This window comes from Sus scrofa, chromosome 3 (assembly GCF_054392235.1).
Source record: "Sus scrofa isolate SSC_HxYL_T2T_F1_AM1 chromosome 3, Sscrofa_HxYL_maternal_Yorkshire_Landrace_v2.0, whole genome shotgun sequence".
NCBI lineage: Eukaryota > Metazoa > Chordata > Mammalia > Artiodactyla > Suidae > Sus > Sus scrofa.
Window position 1 is genome coordinate 137,926,737 of NC_139385.1, and position 6,008 is coordinate 137,932,744.

The following is a 6,008-nucleotide window of genomic DNA, read 5'->3' on the forward strand; positions in this document are numbered from 1 at the left end:
GATGGAAGCTCTACTGGAAGTCCAGGAGCGCTCTGTACAGAAGGCCATCGTGCAGAGAGAAAGCACGTTGCCTGAGTCCCAAGAAAGAGGGGGGTCTTAAGTGCACAGGGGGGAGGACACAGATGGCAGGGGAAGAGCACAGGCAAGGCAGCAGGAGGTGTGACAACAGGTATAATAAGTCTCTTAACAAACAAAGGTTAACTATACATAGGGGAAGAAACACAAGAAAAAGAAACCTATGATAATACAGGTTTATTATAGTAAGTCTTAAATTTACCCGGCTCTAACATTCCTGGAAGTCAAAGCATACAGCAAATTCACCAGATTATATAATTTTCACTGTCTGATGTAAGTAAGTACACAAGCATGTCAAGAATTACATCTTCCAAAAGTGTTACCTGGCACATCCTTCGTTTTAAACTTAAAAGGAATTCAAAATTATCAGCAAGACAGGTAGAATTTGTCCACTCTAATATCTGGAAGTCTCAGCTATCTATGCAACATGAGGGGTCGCAGTAAATAATTCTAAACAGCATCTAGCATAGGACATAGAGATAACTAGATACCTCACCAGACCTTCGCTTTGCTAACACAGATATTGCTCAGGGTTTAATCTAAACTGCTGTGTCCGAGGCCCCCAAATACAGTGACTTAAAATAGGAATGTGTTTCTCTTTCACATAACAGTCTGAATGCGGGCAGTGGGCCAAGGCTGGAAGGTGTCTCCGGGCAATGAGGTCATTTAGGGACCCACATTTCTTCCAGCTTGTGCTTTGCCATCCCCAAGGCTGTCCTCCCTGTCCACGGGGTGAACCCTGGCTCCTCAGAACCACGTCAATATCCCAACCCGGGAAAGGCGGAAAGAGGGAGCTGGGCAGGTTTGCAGCAACGTGGATAGAACTAGACATGATCATACTAAGTCAGTCAGAAAGGCAAATACCACGGGATGTCACCGACATGCGGGGTCTAAAATGCAACCCACATGAACCTATCTGGGAGTGAAAAGGATTTACGGCCAGAACTGGAGGTGGGAAATCTGAGATCAGGGTGCCAGCATGGTCACTTTCTGGCAAGGACTCTTTTCTGGGCTTGCAGATGGCCACCTTCTTGCTATGTCCTCACGTGATGGGGAGAGGGCAGCTGGCATCTTTTCTTCCTATCAGGGCACTAGACCTATGGGGTCTGCAACCACCCTTATACCCTGATTTAACCTTAATCATCTCTTTAAAGGCCCATCTCCTGCACAGTTGCGGGGCCTTCAACACATGAATTGGGTGCGGGTGGGGAGAGGGTGGGAAATACAATTTATTTTTCTTCTTTTTCTTTTTTTATTTATTTTTTTTTTATCTTTTTGCCATTTTTTGGGCCACTCCCGTAGCATATGGAGGTTCCCAGGCTAGGGGTCCAATCGGAGCTGTAGACGCCAGCCTGCAGCCAGAGCCACAGCAACATGGGATCTGAGCTGTGTCTGCAGCCTACACCACAGTTCACGGCAATGCCAGGTCCTTAACCCACTGAGCGAGACCAGGGATCGAACCCGCAACTTCATGGTTCCTAGTCGGATTCATTAACCACTGAGCCACGACGGGAACTCCTGGGAAATACAATTTAGTCCACAACAAAAGTCCAGTGTTGAGTCCATGTTAGTGGAAGGAGCTGGGGCTTAGGAGTCCGAATGATCTGGGTTCAAGCCCTGCTCCGCTGCCTGTAGCTGAGGGGCTGAAGCGAGGTGTTAACCCCTCCAAGCCCCTGTTTCCTATTCTGTACAATGGGCGGACTGATGGGATGATAGCTCCCAGGGCTTGTGTAAGGATCAGGCAAGGGGCTGACTTTGCACACGGAGGAGGTGGGGCTCTCTCTAGGGTCTGCCTCTGCTCCTGCATTCCGGAGACTGGAACACAGTGTCTGGGAGGGACGCTGGGCTCTGTTCTGTCCCAGTGAGGATAATAATACCTAACTGTCAGAGTCCCCGCTGTGACTCAGTGCTTAAGAACCTGACTAGTATCCATGAGGATGTGGGTTTGATCCCTAGCCTTGCTCAGTAGTGGGTTCAGGATCTGGCCTCGTAGCATAAGTTGCCGACGTGGCTGGGATCTGGAGTTGCTGTGGCTGTGGTGTAGAATTTCAGCTGCAGCTCAGATTCGACTTCTAGCCTGGGAACTGCCATAAGCCACAGGTGCAGCCCTAAAAAAGGAAAAATAGTAATACCTAACTGCCGAGTTTGTTAAGATGACCTGAGACACCACGTGGGGAAATAGCTCATTCGGTTCTAAGCAGGTGGCTGATACCCAGTAAATGTTCCTGCACTGTGGCTCCAGGTGAGGCCTGAGTTGGGAGGCTATCAGATAGCAAATGTATTGGGACCTACTCTGTGCCAGGCACGAGGGGTGTGGCAGTGCGAAGGACAGGCGCCACCCCTGCTCTTTGAGGACTTAGGGTCTTTGGGGAGAAGGGAGACGTGAACCGCGTGATTATGGAGGCTTGTGTCTATGGTCTTGGGTCCAGGTCCACCTGGCTGGGGCCTCTGCCACCCCTGCTGTGTCACACCTGCTGTGTCACCCTTGCTGTGTCTGCCAGTGGGGTCATCCTCGGGCTCATCCCTCTGGGAAGGATGCCCCGGGTGGGAGCGTGCGGGAATTTGGGCCCGGCTCCCTGGCGCCTGCATCACAGGCCAGCTCAGCTTGCGGCTCTGCACTGGCTCTCCACATCTCCTGTTTTGGTGTCCTCTGGGCAGCCACTCGGCATCTCTGTGAGTCACAGGGCCACGCCTTAACCCCCGTCCTGCTCACGGTGGGAGGGCTTTCCAGCTGCCACAGCCTGCTCCCGGGAGAGCCTCGGCGTGCGCCGTCTACACAGCGATTACCAGTTTTTGCCCTCTTGAGCGTGTTGAGGGGTTCATAGTCTGTACCATGCATGGGACGGGGAAGGTGGTGTGAGCAGCCCGATGGGGTGTAAACATCCCTCAGAGGTGGCAGAAGCATGAAGAGGGGACATAAGCGTGTCACCTGGACCCCATGCAGAAGTAGACGCTCATCTAGACAGAGGGCTTAACGGAGTAGAAACTCGAACTGTGGCTGGAGAGTTTGCGGACGGCCTCCTGCGTTGTCCTCATGCTCTCTTCTCCTTACTCATAACTGAGCTCAGCAACACGTGGATCTTTTTCTCTGAAAGAAAGAGAAAGCCTTGCTGTGCAGCTGGTTTACCTCTGTGAACACCTGTATTATTCATTCATTCATTTATTTTTTAGGGCTGCACCCGCAGCGTATGGAAGTTCCCAGGTTAGGTGTCAAATTGGAGCTGCAGCGGCCAGCCTACATCTCCGCCACAGCCACGCCACATCCTTAACCCACTGAGCAAGGCCGGGGATCGAACCCGCCTTCTCATGGATACTAGTCGTCTTCTTAACCTGCTGAGCCACATTGGGAACTCCAGAACACCTGCATGTCCATGCCGGGCAGAGGCCGCTCACTGGCTGTCTTCCTTTTGGCTTTAAGAGCCCCTGAGTTTGAGCCAGGCACACAGAGGGCCACCACCAGCCGGACTTCCTGGCCTCCCTGGCCACTCACTGGTCCATAAGATTCACGCTTGGCCCACTGGGTGTGAGAGGAAGAGGGGTGTGCCATTTTCACATTCTTATTCTTCTTCAACCAGATTATTATTTTTAAACCGATGGTTTGTATAATCTAGAAGATCCACTTCTTTTTGTAAGCATGTAAATTGTTTGCCCCGCTCACTCTTTTTTTTAATTGCAGCATAGTTGATGTCATGTTGGGTTAATTTTTTCTGTACAGCAAAGGGATTCAGTTGTACATACATATTGTTTTTTTTTGTGGGTTTTTTTGCTTTTTTAAGGCCGCACCTGTGGCATATGGAGGTTCCCAGGCTAGGGGTCTAATCAGAGCTGTAGCCACCGGCCTACACCACGGTCACAGCAACACAGGATCCAAGCCATGTCTGCGACCTACACCACAGCTCACAGCAATGCCAGATCCTTAACCCACTGAGCAAGGCCAGGGATCAAACCCGCCACCTCATGGTTCCTAGTCGGATTCGTTCACCACTGCACCACGATAGGAACTCCCTATACATTTTTTCATATTCTTTTCCATTATGATTTTATCTCGAGACGTTGCGCAGAGTTCCCTGTGCCACACAGTAGGACCTTGTTGTTGGCCCATCCTGTATATAATAGCTTGCATTTCCTCTCAGTCCCTCCTGTCCCCACCCACCTCCTCCTTGGCAACCACAAGTCTGTTCTTGATGAGTCTAATTCTCACAGACATAAAGCCCCCCAGTTTAGGGTCTTTGGTGAAGGCAGCCCGAGCCGACTAACTAACACTAACCTGATTTTTCTAACACCAGGTAACTCAGAGTTGAATGAAACAAGCTCGTAAGGATTCCTCTCCCCACTGTTCAATATTTTAAGGGAAAAAATAGCTTTAATAGCTCCCCAGGACATCACAGAGCTGGGAATTGCCATAAGGCCGGGCCTGCTGGTTTATCTTCCTTATGAATAAGAATTGAAGAAGCAGACGTACTCCCCGGGATCTTTCTGAATCCCTTAAAGAATTCTTCCCCATCAGAGGGCCCTGCCTTATAAATGTCTGACCCTCGCTGTCCCTTTCTCTAGGGGGCAACTGCTTGTCCTCTCTGGAAGGTGTCTGCTCTGCCAAGAGGCCCTCACATCCTCCCAGTTAACACAGAGTGCTCAGAACACCAAGGAAGGGGGAGGTTCCCACTGTGGTGCAACAGGATTGGCGGTATCTCTGGAGCGCTAGGACGCATGTTCGATCCCCGGCCCGGCACAGTGGGTTAAGGATCCGGTGCTGCAACTCAGATCTGATGCCCCGCCCAGGAAGTCCATATACCGTGGGGCGGCCAAAAAGGTAAAAAAAATAAAATAAAAAATAAAAAAAAAAGAGAGAGAAATTAAAACAGAACACCAAGGAAGGGGATTGTTGTCTCCCCCAGTTTTCCCTTTCTGGAAAACTGGGCTTCAGGGGGATCCCCTGACTTGCTTGAACTCTGTCCCTGGTCTTCCCAAACCACAGCTCCCACCGCAGTTCAGTGTAAGGAAGTACATCGGCATAAATTGCGTTAGGTAAGTGAATCAATTCCTGGGCAAACAATTACATGCAAAATGACAACTAAATAATTAGAGCTATTTGAACACCCTGTCGGCCAGAGAGAAGTAACACAAAAACCAGAAGGAGCAGGAGGGGCGGGAAGAAAGAGGAGGTGGCAAAGGGGGAGAAGGGCCTTGTCCCCTCTCTGTTCGTGCGAGGCTCCTACCATCCCCCTTCCAATTCGGTCCTCAGGGCACTGACTCGGGCAAAGACCCCTGAAGACTCACCACCCTCTGCATCTCCACTAAACTGTGCGGAGCAAGCGGCCCCTGAGAGGGGGAGGGTCTTACCTCTGAGCTGAGCCAGCAGGTTGGTCACCATGAACACGTGACATGAGTTCCGGGTCTTCCAATGCTCTGCTCACACCCTCCTGGGTGTGCCAGGTAAACCACACCTGTCCGTGTTTCTGCATCCCGTGTCTCATTTATCCCTCACCATACCCTTAAGAAAGCACTGTGATGAGATTCATTTTTCAGAAAAGGAAAATAAGGCTCAGAGAGACTAATTAACTTGTCCAAGGTCAAGTACCTCGGGAGTGACCAAGCCACGTTTGAACTCTGCTTGGCTCCAAACCCAGTGCTCCTGCCACCCTTCCAAGTTGAGTCTGGGTCTGTGCCCGACTCCTCATTTATACACGCATACATACATAGGACAAACTTGGCACTTAGAGTCTAGACAGATTGGGAGCTGGGTGCGACACAGATGCACCCTGACTCTGACTGTTGAGCAACCTGAGTCCTTGGAAGGGAGCTATTTGCACCTGTTTCCGAGAGGGGATCCGAAACCAGTGAAGCAATGCCTGGGCATGAGCCTTGGAGATGGGTGAGCGACCCAAATGTGAGCTAATGCCAAGGTCAGTGTTGCTCACTGTGTGTCCGCGAGC

General features: G+C 50.7%; 1 long non-coding RNA gene across 1 annotated transcript; it reads right to left on the bottom strand.

The window, feature by feature from the left end:
- Nucleotides 1-237: 237 nt before the first annotated feature.
- LOC146404965 (uncharacterized) lies at nt 238-5,738 on the bottom strand. The gene is made up of 3 exons (XR_014839826.1): nt 5,416-5,738; nt 1,994-3,163; nt 238-1,573 (listed from the first exon to the last, which is right to left on the bottom strand). It is a non-coding gene; the product is annotated as an uncharacterized LOC146404965 (long non-coding RNA).
- Nucleotides 5,739-6,008: the final 270 nt, after the last annotated feature.